We start from the raw sequence: 16,483 nt of genomic DNA on the forward strand, positions 1-16,483 counted from the left end.
GAGGATCCAACAATAAAAACCGCACGCCATTCCGTATTCTTTCGTACGCCGGTACTTCGTCCATCTCTGGAATCTGGAACTCCGTTTCTGCCGTCTCCATCATCATCGTCATCGCCATCCGATTAGAAGCCACGACACAGGGACTTGAAGCGCCCTACCACAAAGTAGCAGGCAAGGTGATCGCTTCCCGTTGCCCAGGGACTAAGCCGCTCCCCAATAGCAGCAAGGAGGCAGGACCGAACTTTTCAGCGCGGCCCCAACCTCCAAGGCAGAGGAGACGGGTACCCCAGGCACCTTCTGGCCAAGACCCAATGTATCTCTACACTTGATCTTAGCCAAAAGGCCGAGAAGCGATAACCTGAAAAGGGTTCGCAGTACAGGCCGATGGTCCCCAATGCAGAGCACTAATGAAGGCAATAGACTACTGTCCCCAGCCCAATACACAGTCCGGGAGGCTTCTTTCTCTCACAAACCGGGGAAAACGTTCACGCGCGTCCTACGCACAGAAGTCACACCAGCATGCTTCTTTTCGTGTTTGCTATCTGCATAGCTCCGCCCACACGCGACTTTTGGACACGCCTTTTCTTCGCACGAAATTCCTGGTGCGGTGCCAAAGCACGCCAAGCAGAAAGCATGATAGGAATAGTAGTGAGTGAAAGGAAAAAAAAAAAAAAAAAAAAAGGATAACCATTGTTGATTGTGATGTCACGGCACCATTGTTGAGTGTTCCATCAGGGCCCTTGTGATGTCATCCAATAGCTGACCTTACTTGACCTCTTTGACCTCTTGACCTGACAAGGCTCTTGTGACACGCGCAGTGTTCCGTCCATTGAACAGACAAGGTAGGTCCAGCTGCATAGGAAGTGCTGGGCTACTTTTTAGCCACTAAGTAATCCAGTTCAAAAGATCCACAAGAGGGAGACACAGGCAAACTTTACTCATTTATTGAAGCACTGCAAAAGCTAAATGGTTACATCCAGCCAACTTGATACAAAAAAGGGTCAATTGCCTGCCAGAGACGACTCAGCAACCCTCCGAGGTGTGCACAACAGGCCCAAATCAAACGTGGAGGAGGGGAGGTCCAAACAATTCATTCAGGTGATAAGCCAATTAACCAATCATCAGTCTTAATTGGATCCAGGGTGTGTGTGACGACACTGGGGCTGAATGGGTTGCTTGGTGCTGGAAACAACCGACAGCTGATGCAATTAGGAGATTGACAGACTAGATGCAGGTATTATATGCAAAAAGCAACACTGCACTGACTGGGCAGACAGAGGAGAAGCTGAAGGAGGCACGACACACACAACTTTCCACTTGCTTGGCTGGAAGGATGATGCTTGCAATCCATTTCAATTTCATTCTGTTTTTTCATACTGGATTAGAAGGGGTGCACCGGTCCTGGAGGTACTGCAATACCAGGTCAATGCGTGGAGTGGACAGAGCAAGCTCTTTTTCCATCTCCCTGTTCGAAAAATCCATTTAATATATGGTCCCCAGATAGGGGACGTATCAGATATTAAACTGATAAGAACAGATTTTTTTTTTTTTAGTTGATGCGTCAGAAGACGCGGCATAATTGTACTAGACACTTTTTATGCCCCACGCCTCATCATCCATACCAACTTTCTTTTTTAATTTTTATTTATATTTCTTATTTTCTAAAAAAATAATATTAACAAACATGACAAACATATAACAACAAAAGAAACACAAATTTTCCCATTCTTTTCAGCCTGGTCTTAGACCCCCCTTCCAGGCATAATATGCCATTAACCTTAACACATTCCTATGCAAAATCATATCTGCACTTATATTTTCTGGTACTCCCCCTTGATGACACTGAGGGACCTTATAATACTCAAAAAACTTGACTCTTTGTTCTCCTAATAGCTTCCTTACTTTACTAAACAAGCATCCCAGATCAATGCCTGTTTTTGTAAGTTCTTCTATTTCTTTTCCTACTTCTCCACTCCCGGTTTCGTATTGAAACCCAGTTTTCCCTTTCTCTTCTTTTCTCCCTTCTTTTTCCTCTTTTTCTCCTTTTCTCACTTCTTTCCTCACTTCTTTTTTCTCTCTCACCTCTATTTTCTTTTCTTCTCTCTCACTTTCCTTCACCACTCTCCTAATACCACCTTGGCTTTCCTCTTTTCTCTGTTTACTCTCTTCTCTTCTCTTTCTTTTTGTTTCTTCTCCTTTCCTCTTTGGACAGGACAAGTAAACATGACCGTTTTCACCGCATAAATTACATTTCTTTTCTTTTTTGCAATTCGCTGCTAAGTGACCAAACTCCTCACATCTCAAACACCACTGGTTAGTACAAGTATCTTTTTCATGACCGTATCTTTTACAATTTTTACAGAATTCCTGCATTCCGTTAAAGAAAAGGTCACCGTTTACACTCCCAAGTTTAAATCTACTTGGTGGAAACACAACTTCTCCTTCAGAACTCTCTTTAAATTTTACAAAAAAATTCCACTTTGTGGACCAGATCCCATACTTATTGTAGATTTTACCACTACAATCAACTTTGTCACAAAACCTCAGTAAGAAAGTCACAATGTCTTCTTCAGCCACGTATGGGCTGTACATTCTCACAGTCAAAACTCTCTCCCTTCTGGGAAAGTGCAATATCACCTTGACTCCATTCATAACCGGACTCAATCTGAAATGTTCCAGTCTTTTTGCCACAACTGCACATATATCTTCTGTAGCGAAGATGACATCAAACATCCCACGCCTTGGGAATTCAAGCATGGATAATATCATGTCTTTCCGTACCTCTATAAGGCCAAACAGAATTTCTTCCACCAAAAATACGAGTCCTTTCTCCTTCTTCTTGGTATCCAATAACAGGAACCGAACGCCATTCTTGAGCCTTTCAAATGACGGAACTTCGTCCAACACAGGATCCTGGATCTCCATTTCCGGCGATTCTTCCATCCAGCAAGCGAAGACCACGTTCCAGGGACTGGTAGCGCCCTACCACCGAAGTAGCAGGCAGGTGATCGCTCCTCGTTGCCCAGGGACTAAGCCGCTCCCCAATAGCAGCAAGGAGGCAGGACCGAACTTTTCAGCGCGGCCCCAACCTCCAAGGCAGAGGAGACGGGTACCCCAGGCACCTTCTGACTAAGACCGATGTATCCCTACACTTGATCTTAGCCAAAAGGCCGAGAAGCGATAACCTGAAAAGGGTTCGCAGTACAGGCCGATGGTCCCCAATGCAGAGCACTAATGAAGGCAATAGACTACTGTCCCCAGCCCAATACACAGTCCGGGAGGCTTCTTTCTCTCACAAACCGGGGAAAACGTTCACGCGCGTCCTACGCACAGAAGTCACACCAGCATGCTTCTTTTCGTGTTTGCTATCTGCATAGCTCCGCCCACACGCGACTTTTGGACACGCCTTTTCTTCGCACGAAATTCCTGGTGCGGTGCCAAAGCACGCCAAGCAGAAAGCATGATAGGAATAGTAGTGAGTGAAAGGAAAAAAAAAAAAAAAAAAAAAGGATAACCATTGTTGATTGTGATGTCACGGCACCATTGTTGAGTGTTCCATCAGGGCCCTTGTGATGTCATCCAATAGCTGACCTTACTTGACCTCTTTGACCTCTTGACCTGACAAGGCTCTTGTGACACGCGCAGTGTTCCGTCCATTGAACAGACAAGGTAGGTCCAGCTGCATAGGAAGTGCTGGGCTACTTTTTAGCCACTAAGTAATCCAGTTCAAAAGATCCACAAGAGGGAGACACAGGCAAACTTTACTCATTTATTGAAGCACTGCAAAAGCTAAATGGTTACATCCAGCCAACTTGATACAAAAAAGGGTCAATTGCCTGCCAGAGACGACTCAGCAACCCTCCGAGGTGTGCACAACAGGCCCAAATCAAACGTGGAGGAGGGGAGGTCCAAACAATTCATTCAGGTGATAAGCCAATTAACCAATCATCAGTCTTAATTGGATCCAGGGTGTGTGTGACGACACTGGGGCTGAATGGGTTGCTTGGTGCTGGAAACAACCGACAGCTGATGCAATTAGGAGATTGACAGACTAGATGCAGGTATTATATGCAAAAAGCAACACTGCACTGACTGGGCAGACAGAGGAGAAGCTGAAGGAGGCACGACACACACAACTTTCCACTTGCTTGGCTGGAAGGATGATGCTTGCAATCCATTTCAATTTCATTCTGTTTTTTCATACTGGATTAGAAGGGGTGCACCGGTCCTGGAGGTACTGCAATACCAGGTCAATGCGTGGAGTGGACAGAGCAAGCTCTTTTTCCATCTCCCTGTTCGAAAAATCCATTTAATATATGGTCCCCAGATAGGGGACGTATCAGATATTAAACTGATAAGAACAGATACTACACTTGATCTTAGCCAAAAGGCCGAGAAGCGATAACCTGAAAAGGGTTCGCAGTACAGGCCGATGGTCCCCAATGCAGAGCACTAATGAAGGCAATAGACTACTGTCCCCAGCCCAATACACAGTCCGGGAGGCTTCTTTCTCTCACAAACCGGGGAAAACGTTCACGCGCGTCCTACGCACAGAAGTCACACCAGCATGCTTCTTTTCGTGTTTGCTATCTGCATAGCTCCGCCCACACGCGACTTTTGGACACGCCTTTTCTTCGCACGAAATTCCTGGTGCGGTGCCAAAGCACGCCAAGCAGAAAGCATGATAGGAATAGTAGTGAGTGAAAGGAAAAAAAAAAAAAAAAAAAAAAGGATAACCATTGTTGATTGTGATGTCACGGCACCATTGTTGAGTGTTCCATCAGGGCCCTTGTGATGTCATCCAATAGCTGACCTTACTTGACCTCTTTGACCTCTTGACCTGACAAGGCTCTTGTGACACGCGCAGTGTTCCGTCCATTGAACAGACAAGGTAGGTCCAGCTGCATAGGAAGTGCTGGGCTACTTTTTAGCCACTAAGTAATCCAGTTCAAAAGATCCACAAGAGGGAGACACAGGCAAACTTTACTCATTTATTGAAGCACTGCAAAAGCTAAATGGTTACATCCAGCCAACTTGATACAAAAAAGGGTCAATTGCCTGCCAGAGACGACTCAGCAACCCTCCGAGGTGTGCACAACAGGCCCAAATCAAACGTGGAGGAGGGGAGGTCCAAACAATTCATTCAGGTGATAAGCCAATTAACCAATCATCAGTCTTAATTGGATCCAGGGTGTGTGTGACGACACTGGGGCTGAATGGGTTGCTTGGTGCTGGAAACAACCGACAGCTGATGCAATTAGGAGATTGACAGACTAGATGCAGGTATTATATGCAAAAAGCAACACTGCACTGACTGGGCAGACAGAGGAGAAGCTGAAGGAGGCACGACACACACAACTTTCCACTTGCTTGGCTGGAAGGATGATGCTTGCAATCCATTTCAATTTCATTCTGTTTTTTCATACTGGATTAGAAGGGGTGCACCGGTCCTGGAGGTACTGCAATACCAGGTCAATGCGTGGAGTGGACAGAGCAAGCTCTTTTTCCATCTCCCTGTTCGAAAAATCCATTTAATATATGGTCCCCAGATAGGGGACGTATCAGATATTAAACTGATAAGAACAGATTTTTTTTTTAGTTGATGCGTCAGAAGACGCGGCATAATTGTACTAGACACTTTTTATGCCCCACGCCTCATCATCCATACCAACTTTCTTTTTTAATTTTTATTTATATTTCTTATTTTCTAAAAAAATAATATTAACAAACATGACAAACATATAACAACAAAAGAAACACAAATTTTCCCATTCTTTTCAGCCTGGTCTTAGACCCCCCTTCCAGGCATAATATGCCATTAACCTTAACACATTCCTATGCAAAATCATATCTGCACTTATATTTTCTGGTACTCCCCCTTGATGACACTGAGGGACCTTATAATACTCAAAAAACTTGACTCTTTGTTCTCCTAATAGCTTCCTTACTTTACTAAACAAGCATCCCAAATCAATGCCTGTTTTTGTAAGTTCTTCTATTTCTTTTCCTACTTCTCCACTCCCGGTTTCGTATTGAAACCCAGTTTTCCCTTTCTCTTCTTTTCTCACTTCTTTTTCCTCTTTTTCTCCTTTTCTCACTTCTTTCCTCACTTCTTTTTTCTCTCTCACCTCTATTTTCTTTTCTTCTCTCTCACTTTCCTTCACCACTCTCCTAATACCACCTTGGCTTTCCTCTTTTCTCTGTTTACTCTCTTCTCTTCTCTTTCTTTTTGTTTCTTCTCCTTTCCTCTTTGGACAGGACAAGTAAACATGACCGTTTTCACCGCATAAATTACATTTCTTTTCTTTTTTGCAATTCGCTGCTAAGTGACCAAACTCCTCACATCTCAAACACCACTGGTTAGTACAAGTATCTTTTTCATGACCGTATCTTTTACAATTTTTACAGAATTCCTGCATTCCGTTAAAGAAAAGGTCACCGTTTACACTCCCAAGTTTAAATCTACTTGGTGGAAACACAACTTCTCCTTCAGAACTCTCTTTAAATTTTACAAAAAATTTCCACTTTGTGGACCAGATCCCATACTTATTGTAGATTTTACCACTACAATCAACTTTGTCACAAAACCTCAGTAAGAAAGTCACAATGTCTTCTTCAGCCACGTATGGGCTGTACATTCTCACAGTCAAAACTCTCTCCCTTCTGGGAAAGTGCAATATCACCTTGACTCCATTCATAACCGGACTCAATCTGAAATGTTCCAGTCTTTTTGCCACAACTGCACATATATCTTCTGTAGCGAAGATGACATCAAACATCCCACGCCTTGGGAATTCAAGCATGGATAATATCATGTCTTTCCGTACCTCTATAAGGCCAAACAGAATTTCTTCCACCAAAAATACGAGTCCTTTCTCCTTCTTCTTGGTATCCAATAACAGGAACCGAACGCCATTCTTGAGCCTTTCAAATGACGGAACTTCGTCCAACACAGGATCCTGGATCTCCATTTCCGGCGATTCTTCCATCCAGCAAGCGAAGACCACGTTCCAGGGACTGGTAGCGCCCTACCACCGAAGTAGCAGGCAGGTGATCGCTCCTCGTTGCCCAGGGACTAAGCCGCTCCCCAATAGCAGCAAGGAGGCAGGACCGAACTTTTCAGCGCGGCCCCAACCTCCAAGGCAGAGGAGACGGGTACCCCAGGCACCTTCTGACTAAGACCGATGTATCCCTACACTTGATCTTAGCCAAAAGGCCGAGAAGCGATAACCTGAAAAGGGTTCGCAGTACAGGCCGATGGTCCCCAATGCAGAGCACTAATGAAGGCAATAGACTACTGTCCCCAGCCCAATACACAGTCCGGGAGGCTTCTTTCTCTCACAAACCGGGGAAAACGTTCACGCGCGTCCTACGCACAGAAGTCACACCAGCATGCTTCTTTTCGTGTTTGCTATCTGCATAGCTCCGCCCACACGCGACTTTTGGACACGCCTTTTCTTCGCACGAAATTCCTGGTGCGGTGCCAAAGCACGCCAAGCAGAAAGCATGATAGGAATAGTAGTGAGTGAAAAGAAAAAAAAAAAAAAAAAAAAAGGATAACCATTGTTGATTGTGATGTCACGGCACCATTGTTGAGTGTTCCATCAGGGCCCTTGTGATGTCATCCAATAGCTGACCTTACTTGACCTCTTTGACCTCTTGACCTGACAAGGCTCTTGTGACACGCGCAGTGTTCCGTCCATTGAACAGACAAGGTAGGTCCAGCTGCATAGGAAGTGCTGGGCTACTTTTTAGCCACTAAGTAATCCAGTTCAAAAGATCCACAAGAGGGAGACACAGGCAAACTTTACTCATTTATTGAAGCACTGCAAAAGCTAAATGGTTACATCCAGCCAACTTGATACAAAAAAGGGTCAATTGCCTGCCAGAGACGACTCAGCAACCCTCCGAGGTGTGCACAACAGGCCCAAATCAAACGTGGAGGAGGGGAGGTCCAAACAATTCATTCAGGTGATAAGCCAATTAACCAATCATCAGTCTTAATTGGATCCAGGGTGTGTGTGACGACACTGGGGCTGAATGGGTTGCTTGGTGCTGGAAACAACCGACAGCTGATGCAATTAGGAGATTGACAGACTAGATGCAGGTATTATATGCAAAAAGCAACACTGCACTGACTGGGCAGACAGAGGAGAAGCTGAAGGAGGCACGACACACACAACTTTCCACTTGCTTGGCTGGAAGGATGATGCTTGCAATCCATTTCAATTTCATTCTGTTTTTTCATACTGGATTAGAAGGGGTGCACCGGTCCTGGAGGTACTGCAATACCAGGTCAATGCGTGGAGTGGACAGAGCAAGCTCTTTTTCCATCTCCCTGTTCGAAAAATCCATTTAATATATGGTCCCCAGATAGGGGACGTATCAGATATTAAACTGATAAGAACAGATTTTTTTTTTAGTTGATGCGTCAGAAGACGCGGCATATTTAAATCAAGTACTCATTATGCCATACGCCTCATCATCCAAATCAACGTATTTTTTACTTTTTATTCATATTTTCTTCTTATTATATATTTTTTTTAAAAGAATAAACAGAACAAAACATAAAAGAACAAACAACATAAAGGGACGAACAACAAAAAACTAATCTTCTTCTTAATTCTTCATTTTTGCCTTTTTCTTTTTCTTCTCAGCAACTTCATAATTTCCCCAAGTATCATTTACCGAAACAGTTCCAGACCCTATCGTCACTAATGCAGAGACTTGACAAAATTCTTCTTTACCTTCTTTTCTTTCCTTTCTAAATATAAGGTCCCGTACATCATCTGCATCTAGAACTTCAGAGCTCTGGTCTACCCAGAGTTCTTCATTTTTCTGCATCACTTTAATACCTTCTTCTTTTCGGTTCACAAAACCTTTCTCAAATTTCACTTTCTTTTCAATATGACCAATCTCTCTCTCTATTATTTTTACTTCTTCTTTCTTTTCACATACTTTTTCCGTACACTTTACTACATCTTTTCTTGTCTGTTCTAACTTCTTTCCAAATTCCCAATAACAAAATCCATTTTTTTTATTTATACTTATTCTTCCTGCTAAGAAATCTTCTCTTCCTTCTTTTAACCAAACACAAAATCTTCTTTTTCCATTCCAGATTCCTACTTCGTTCAAAAACCTCTTCTCATACTTTACAAAAAAACCCATGTTCTCTAAAAATTCTTTAATCTCATCTGTCTCCACAAATGGATCCTCCATTTCAACCACCAACTTTCTCGCCATGCCAATACCGGATACCAGGACTTCCACCCCTGGAACCGGGCTAGATGCCTGATTCCAGTCAGCAAAGAAATCCAAACATTTCTTTTCAGATACTAAAGTCACATCAAACGTTTTCCACTTACTGTTCCTTTGCATACAAAAAATTGCGTCCTTTCCAATACTCCCAAATTCTTCCAGTAATTCCAGAATGTAGTTTCCATCCCAGGCTCTCACAGGATCTTCCTTGCATATGAATCTCAAACAATTCCTTTTCTTTGCAAAATCCATTTCCCAGCCTTCTACTGGACCTCGATTTCAGGTTCTTTAAATGCCAATCCTCTGAGCTGCCCCCTGCAGCTATGTGCAGTGGCAGGGTGATCGCTTCCCGTTGCCCCGGGACTAAGCCGTCCCCCCAATAGCAGCACAGGGTCCAACTGCGGCTATAAACCACAGCCTTTCCCTGAGGCAGAGGGTCCGGGTACCCGGGGCACCTCTGGCCAAGACCAGTGCAGCACCTCTCGATACTACACTTGATCTTAGCCAAAAGGCCGAGAAGCGATAACCTGAAAAGGGTTCGCAGTACAGGCCGATGGTCCCCAATGCAGAGCACTAATGAAGGCAATAGACTACTGTCCCCAGCCCAATACACAGTCCGGGAGGCTTCTTTCTCTCACAAACCGGGGAAAACGTTCACGCGCGTCCTACGCACAGAAGTCACACCAGCATGCTTCTTTTCGTGTTTGCTATCTGCATAGCTCCGCCCACACGCGACTTTTGGACACGCCTTTTCTTCGCACGAAATTCCTGGTGCGGTGCCAAAGCACGCCAAGCAGAAAGCATGATAGGAATAGTAGTGAGTGAAAGGAAAAAAAAAAAAAAAAAAAAAGGATAACCATTGTTGATTGTGATGTCACGGCACCATTGTTGAGTGTTCCATCAGGGCCCTTGTGATGTCATCCAATAGCTGACCTTACTTGACCTCTTTGACCTCTTGACCTGACAAGGCTCTTGTGACACGCGCAGTGTTCCGTCCATTGAACAGACAAGGTAGGTCCAGCTGCATAGGAAGTGCTGGGCTACTTTTTAGCCACTAAGTAATCCAGTTCAAAAGATCCACAAGAGGGAGACACAGGCAAACTTTACTCATTTATTGAAGCACTGCAAAAGCTAAATGGTTACATCCAGCCAACTTGATACAAAAAAGGGTCAATTGCCTGCCAGAGACGACTCAGCAACCCTCCGAGGTGTGCACAACAGGCCCAAATCAAACGTGGAGGAGGGGAGGTCCAAACAATTCATTCAGGTGATAAGCCAATTAACCAATCATCAGTCTTAATTGGATCCAGGGTGTGTGTGACGACACTGGGGCTGAATGGGTTGCTTGGTGCTGGAAACAACCGACAGCTGATGCAATTAGGAGATTGACAGACTAGATGCAGGTATTATATGCAAAAAGCAACACTGCACTGACTGGGCAGACAGAGGAGAAGCTGAAGGAGGCACGACACACACAACTTTCCACTTGCTTGGCTGGAAGGATGATGCTTGCAATCCATTTCAATTTCATTCTGTTTTTTCATACTGGATTAGAAGGGGTGCACCGGTCCTGGAGGTACTGCAATACCAGGTCAATGCGTGGAGTGGACAGAGCAAGCTCTTTTTCCATCTCCCTGTTCGAAAAATCCATTTAATATATGGTCCCCAGATAGGGGACGTATCAGATATTAAACTGATAAGAACAGATACTACACTTGATCTTAGCCAAAAGGCCGAGAAGCGATAACCTGAAAAGGGTTCGCAGTACAGGCCGATGGTCCCCAATGCAGAGCACTAATGAAGGCAATAGACTACTGTCCCCAGCCCAATACACAGTCCGGGAGGCTTCTTTCTCTCACAAACCGGGGAAAACGTTCACGCGCGTCCTACGCACAGAAGTCACACCAGCATGCTTCTTTTCGTGTTTGCTATCTGCATAGCTCCGCCCACACGCGACTTTTGGACACGCCTTTTCTTCGCACGAAATTCCTGGTGCGGTGCCAAAGCACGCCAAGCAGAAAGCATGATAGGAATAGTAGTGAGTGAAAGGAAAAAAAAAAAAAAAAAAAAAAGGATAACCATTGTTGATTGTGATGTCACGGCACCATTGTTGAGTGTTCCATCAGGGCCCTTGTGATGTCATCCAATAGCTGACCTTACTTGACCTCTTTGACCTCTTGACCTGACAAGGCTCTTGTGACACGCGCAGTGTTCCGTCCATTGAACAGACAAGGTAGGTCCAGCTGCATAGGAAGTGCTGGGCTACTTTTTAGCCACTAAGTAATCCAGTTCAAAAGATCCACAAGAGGGAGACACAGGCAAACTTTACTCATTTATTGAAGCACTGCAAAAGCTAAATGGTTACATCCAGCCAACTTGATACAAAAAAGGGTCAATTGCCTGCCAGAGACGACTCAGCAACCCTCCGAGGTGTGCACAACAGGCCCAAATCAAACGTGGAGGAGGGGAGGTCCAAACAATTCATTCAGGTGATAAGCCAATTAACCAATCATCAGTCTTAATTGGATCCAGGGTGTGTGTGACGACACTGGGGCTGAATGGGTTGCTTGGTGCTGGAAACAACCGACAGCTGATGCAATTAGGAGATTGACAGACTAGATGCAGGTATTATATGCAAAAAGCAACACTGCACTGACTGGGCAGACAGAGGAGAAGCTGAAGGAGGCACGACACACACAACTTTCCACTTGCTTGGCTGGAAGGATGATGCTTGCAATCCATTTCAATTTCATTCTGTTTTTTCATACTGGATTAGAAGGGGTGCACCGGTCCTGGAGGTACTGCAATACCAGGTCAATGCGTGGAGTGGACAGAGCAAGCTCTTTTTCCATCTCCCTGTTCGAAAAATCCATTTAATATATGGTCCCCAGATAGGGGACGTATCAGATATTAAACTGATAAGAACAGATACTACACTTGATCTTAGCCAAAAGGCCGAGAAGCGATAACCTGAAAAGGGTTCGCAGTACAGGCCGATGGTCCCCAATGCAGAGCACTAATGAAGGCAATAGACTACTGTCCCCAGCCCAATACACAGTCCGGGAGGCTTCTTTCTCTCACAAACCGGGGAAAACGTTCACGCGCGTCCTACGCACAGAAGTCACACCAGCATGCTTCTTTTCGTGTTTGCTATCTGCATAGCTCCGCCCACACGCGACTTTTGGACACGCCTTTTCTTCGCACGAAATTCCTGGTGCGGTGCCAAAGCACGCCAAGCAGAAAGCATGATAGGAATAGTAGTGAGTGAAAGGAAAAAAAAAAAAAAAAAAAAAGGATAACCATTGTTGATTGTGATGTCACGGCACCATTGTTGAGTGTTCCATCAGGGCCCTTGTGATGTCATCCAATAGCTGACCTTACTTGACCTCTTTGACCTCTTGACCTGACAAGGCTCTTGTGACACGCGCAGTGTTCCGTCCATTGAACAGACAAGGTAGGTCCAGCTGCATAGGAAGTGCTGGGCTACTTTTTAGCCACTAAGTAATCCAGTTCAAAAGATCCACAAGAGGGAGACACAGGCAAACTTTACTCATTTATTGAAGCACTGCAAAAGCTAAATGGTTACATCCAGCCAACTTGATACAAAAAAGGGTCAATTGCCTGCCAGAGACGACTCAGCAACCCTCCGAGGTGTGCACAACAGGCCCAAATCAAACGTGGAGGAGGGGAGGTCCAAACAATTCATTCAGGTGATAAGCCAATTAACCAATCATCAGTCTTAATTGGATCCAGGGTGTGTGTGACGACACTGGGGCTGAATGGGTTGCTTGGTGCTGGAAACAACCGACAGCTGATGCAATTAGGAGATTGACAGACTAGATGCAGGTATTATATGCAAAAAGCAACACTGCACTGACTGGGCAGACAGAGGAGAAGCTGAAGGAGGCACGACACACACAACTTTCCACTTGCTTGGCTGGAAGGATGATGCTTGCAATCCATTTCAATTTCATTCTGTTTTTTCATACTGGATTAGAAGGGGTGCACCGGTCCTGGAGGTACTGCAATACCAGGTCAATGCGTGGAGTGGACAGAGCAAGCTCTTTTTCCATCTCCCTGTTCGAAAAATCCATTTAATATATGGTCCCCAGATAGGGGACGTATCAGATATTAAACTGATAAGAACAGATACTACACTTGATCTTAGCCAAAAGGCCGAGAAGCGATAACCTGAAAAGGGTTCGCAGTACAGGCCGATGGTCCCCAATGCAGAGCACTAATGAAGGCAATAGACTACTGTCCCCAGCCCAATACACAGTCCGGGAGGCTTCTTTCTCTCACAAACCGGGGAAAACGTTCACGCGCGTCCTACGCACAGAAGTCACACCAGCATGCTTCTTTTCGTGTTTGCTATCTGCATAGCTCCGCCCACACGCGACTTTTGGACACGCCTTTTCTTCGCACGAAATTCCTGGTGCGGTGCCAAAGCACGCCAAGCAGAAAGCATGATAGGAATAGTAGTGAGTGAAAGAAAAAAAAAAAAAAAAAAAAAAAGGATAACCATTGTTGATTGTGATGTCACGGCACCATTGTTGAGTGTTCCATCAGGGCCCTTGTGATGTCATCCAATAGCTGACCTTACTTGACCTCTTTGACCTCTTGACCTGACAAGGCTCTTGTGACACGCGCAGTGTTCCGTCCATTGAACAGACAAGGTAGGTCCAGCTGCATAGGAAGTGCTGGGCTACTTTTTAGCCACTAAGTAATCCAGTTCAAAAGATCCACAAGAGGGAGACACAGGCAAACTTTACTCATTTATTGAAGCACTGCAAAAGCTAAATGGTTACATCCAGCCAACTTGATACAAAAAAGGGTCAATTGCCTGCCAGAGACGACTCAGCAACCCTCCGAGGTGTGCACAACAGGCCCAAATCAAACGTGGAGGAGGGGAGGTCCAAACAATTCATTCAGGTGATAAGCCAATTAACCAATCATCAGTCTTAATTGGATCCAGGGTGTGTGTGACGACACTGGGGCTGAATGGGTTGCTTGGTGCTGGAAACAACCGACAGCTGATGCAATTAGGAGATTGACAGACTAGATGCAGGTATTATATGCAAAAAGCAACACTGCACTGACTGGGCAGACAGAGGAGAAGCTGAAGGAGGCACGACACACACAACTTTCCACTTGCTTGGCTGGAAGGATGATGCTTGCAATCCATTTCAATTTCATTCTGTTTTTTCATACTGGATTAGAAGGGGTGCACCGGTCCTGGAGGTACTGCAATACCAGGTCAATGCGTGGAGTGGACAGAGCAAGCTCTTTTTCCATCTCCCTGTTCGAAAAATCCATTTAATATATGGTCCCCAGATAGGGGACGTATCAGATATTAAACTGATAAGAACAGATTTTTTTTTTTTTTTTTTTTATATTTAAATTTGTTCTTAAAAGTCTATCCGAAAGACCCCTGAATCTGTGAAACAAAGGTCCCATGTTCTATAATAACAAGTCGAAAATCACATGAAACTTATCTTCAAAAGTATCAAATAAGTCCAAAAAAGTTCAAAAGTAAAGGTTCTATAACGATCATTGCATCATTTCAGAAAAGCCTATTTCTACTCGAATCATACATATTAATAAAGCATCTTGCAAGACCTTTAAATCCTCTATTGATACGTCTTTTTTGTCTTCAAGTGCCTTCTCCAACCAGTCATCAAGGGGAGTCTCTTCAACAAAACCGACCGGATCTTGTTCATAATATTCCAAGGCTGCAACTCTCGCATTTTGCAAGTTTTCTCCATACATTTTATCAATCCTTGTCTTCCATGCTTCCATACTTTCTGGCAACTGTAGCTTCTCAGTATCAGAAGTTCCCAAGCCTATTTCTTCTTTCAAAACCTGCCTCTTCTCAACTTCTTCAGTATTCGAAAAAGTCTGTTGTTTTTCAATCACAGTTTCTTTCTTTTCTTCTTCTTCTTTCTCTAGATCTTTAACAACAATTCCCTTCTCAACTTCTTTCTTTTCTTCTTCTTTCTCTAGATCTTTAATAATCTGTTGTTCTTCAATAACAATTTTCTTCTTTTCTTCTGTTTTTATTTCTTCCTCTTTCTCAGCTTCTTTCAAAACAACATTTTTACTGGTTTCCCAAAAGCAAAATCCGGTTTTCCCGTTAATAGTTATTTTCCCATTCAAAACATTCCCACCTTCTTTTTTCCAAATCGAAAATCTTCTCTTTCCATTCCAAATTCCTCCTTTGTTTAGAAAATATTTTTGAAAAGTTACGAACTCAAAGTGGGACCGCAAAAAAAACAGAATTTCATCATTCTCAACGAAGGGATCATCCATAGAAATAACAAAGTTCCTTTTTTTCCCAAAAAGGGACGACTGCAACAAGAAATGCTTTTTCATATCTTCATTTAGTTCCAGATACTTCTTAAAGCCATCTCTGCAAAGTTCCTCTGTCTTTAGAGTAACATCCAAATAATTCTTTGGGTAGTTTCTTTGCATACAAAAAATACTTTCCTTTGGAATCCCCAAAAGTCCTTCAAATATTTTCAAAGTAAAAAGTTCCAAATCGTCCTTATCAGCTGCATCTTCTTTGAATAGCAACCTCAGGCAGTTCTTTTTCTTCCATAGCTCCATCGTTAAGTCCAAAGTTCTTCCACCAGGCAAAACAGCAAAATGGATCAGAATATCTGCCCCCTACAGCTATGTGTAGTGACAGTCCAAGTTGATCGCTTCTCGTTGCCCCGGGACTAATCCGTTCCCCCAATAGCAGCAGGAGATTCAACCACGGCTATAAACCGTAGCCTGCACTCCAGGCCGAGGGTCTGGGTACCCGGGGCACCTCCGGCCAAGATCCTATGTATTCCTACACTTGATCTTAGCCAAAAGGCCGAGAAGCGATAACCTGAAAAGGGTTCGCAGTACAGGCCGATGGTCCCCAATGCAGAGCACTAATGAAGGCAATAGACTACTGTCCCCAGCCCAATACACAGTCCGGGAGGCTTCTTTCTCTCACAAACCGGGGAAAACGTTCACGCGCGTCCTACGCACAGAAGTCACACCAGCATGCTTCTTTTCGTGTTTGCTATCTGCATAGCTCCGCCCACACGCGACTTTTGGACACGCCTTTTCTTCGCACGAAATTCCTGGTGCGGTGCCAAAGCACGCCAAGCAGAAAGCATGATAGGAATAGTAGTGAGTGAAAGGAAAAAAAAAAAAAAAAAAAAAAGGATAACCATTGTTGATTGTGATGTCA

At 44.2% G+C, this 16,483-nt stretch overlaps 7 non-coding genes and 2 pseudogenes across 7 annotated transcripts; all 9 read right to left on the bottom strand.

The window, feature by feature from the left end:
- Window positions 1-1,385: 1,385 nt before the first annotated feature.
- Window positions 1,386-1,583, bottom strand: LOC120983552. The gene has a single exon (XR_005775121.1). It is a non-coding gene; the product is annotated as a U2 spliceosomal RNA (small nuclear RNA).
- A 2,629-nt stretch (window positions 1,584-4,212) lies between these two features.
- LOC120983605 lies at window positions 4,213-4,403 on the bottom strand. Its single transcript, XR_005775147.1, has one exon. It is a non-coding gene; the product is annotated as a U2 spliceosomal RNA (small nuclear RNA).
- A 1,031-nt stretch (window positions 4,404-5,434) lies between these two features.
- LOC120983526 lies at window positions 5,435-5,629 on the bottom strand. Its single transcript, XR_005775101.1, has one exon. It is a non-coding gene; the product is annotated as a U2 spliceosomal RNA (small nuclear RNA).
- Window positions 5,630-8,258: 2,629 nt separating this feature from the next.
- LOC120983524 lies at window positions 8,259-8,449 on the bottom strand. The gene has a single exon (XR_005775099.1). It is a non-coding gene; the product is annotated as a U2 spliceosomal RNA (small nuclear RNA).
- Window positions 8,450-9,640: 1,191 nt separating this feature from the next.
- LOC120983579 lies at window positions 9,641-9,782 on the bottom strand (annotated as a pseudogene).
- Window positions 9,783-10,812: 1,030 nt separating this feature from the next.
- LOC120983606 lies at window positions 10,813-11,003 on the bottom strand. The gene has a single exon (XR_005775148.1). It is a non-coding gene; the product is annotated as a U2 spliceosomal RNA (small nuclear RNA).
- Window positions 11,004-12,034: 1,031 nt separating this feature from the next.
- On the bottom strand, window positions 12,035-12,225 carry LOC120983607. Its single transcript, XR_005775149.1, has one exon. It is a non-coding gene; the product is annotated as a U2 spliceosomal RNA (small nuclear RNA).
- Window positions 12,226-13,255: 1,030 nt separating this feature from the next.
- LOC120983608 lies at window positions 13,256-13,446 on the bottom strand. The gene has a single exon (XR_005775150.1). It is a non-coding gene; the product is annotated as a U2 spliceosomal RNA (small nuclear RNA).
- A 1,031-nt stretch (window positions 13,447-14,477) lies between these two features.
- LOC120983546 lies at window positions 14,478-14,678 on the bottom strand (annotated as a pseudogene).
- Window positions 14,679-16,483: the final 1,805 nt, after the last annotated feature.

This window comes from Bufo bufo, unplaced genomic scaffold, assembly GCF_905171765.1.
Source record: "Bufo bufo unplaced genomic scaffold, aBufBuf1.1, whole genome shotgun sequence".
Lineage (NCBI taxonomy): Eukaryota > Metazoa > Chordata > Amphibia > Anura > Bufonidae > Bufo > Bufo bufo.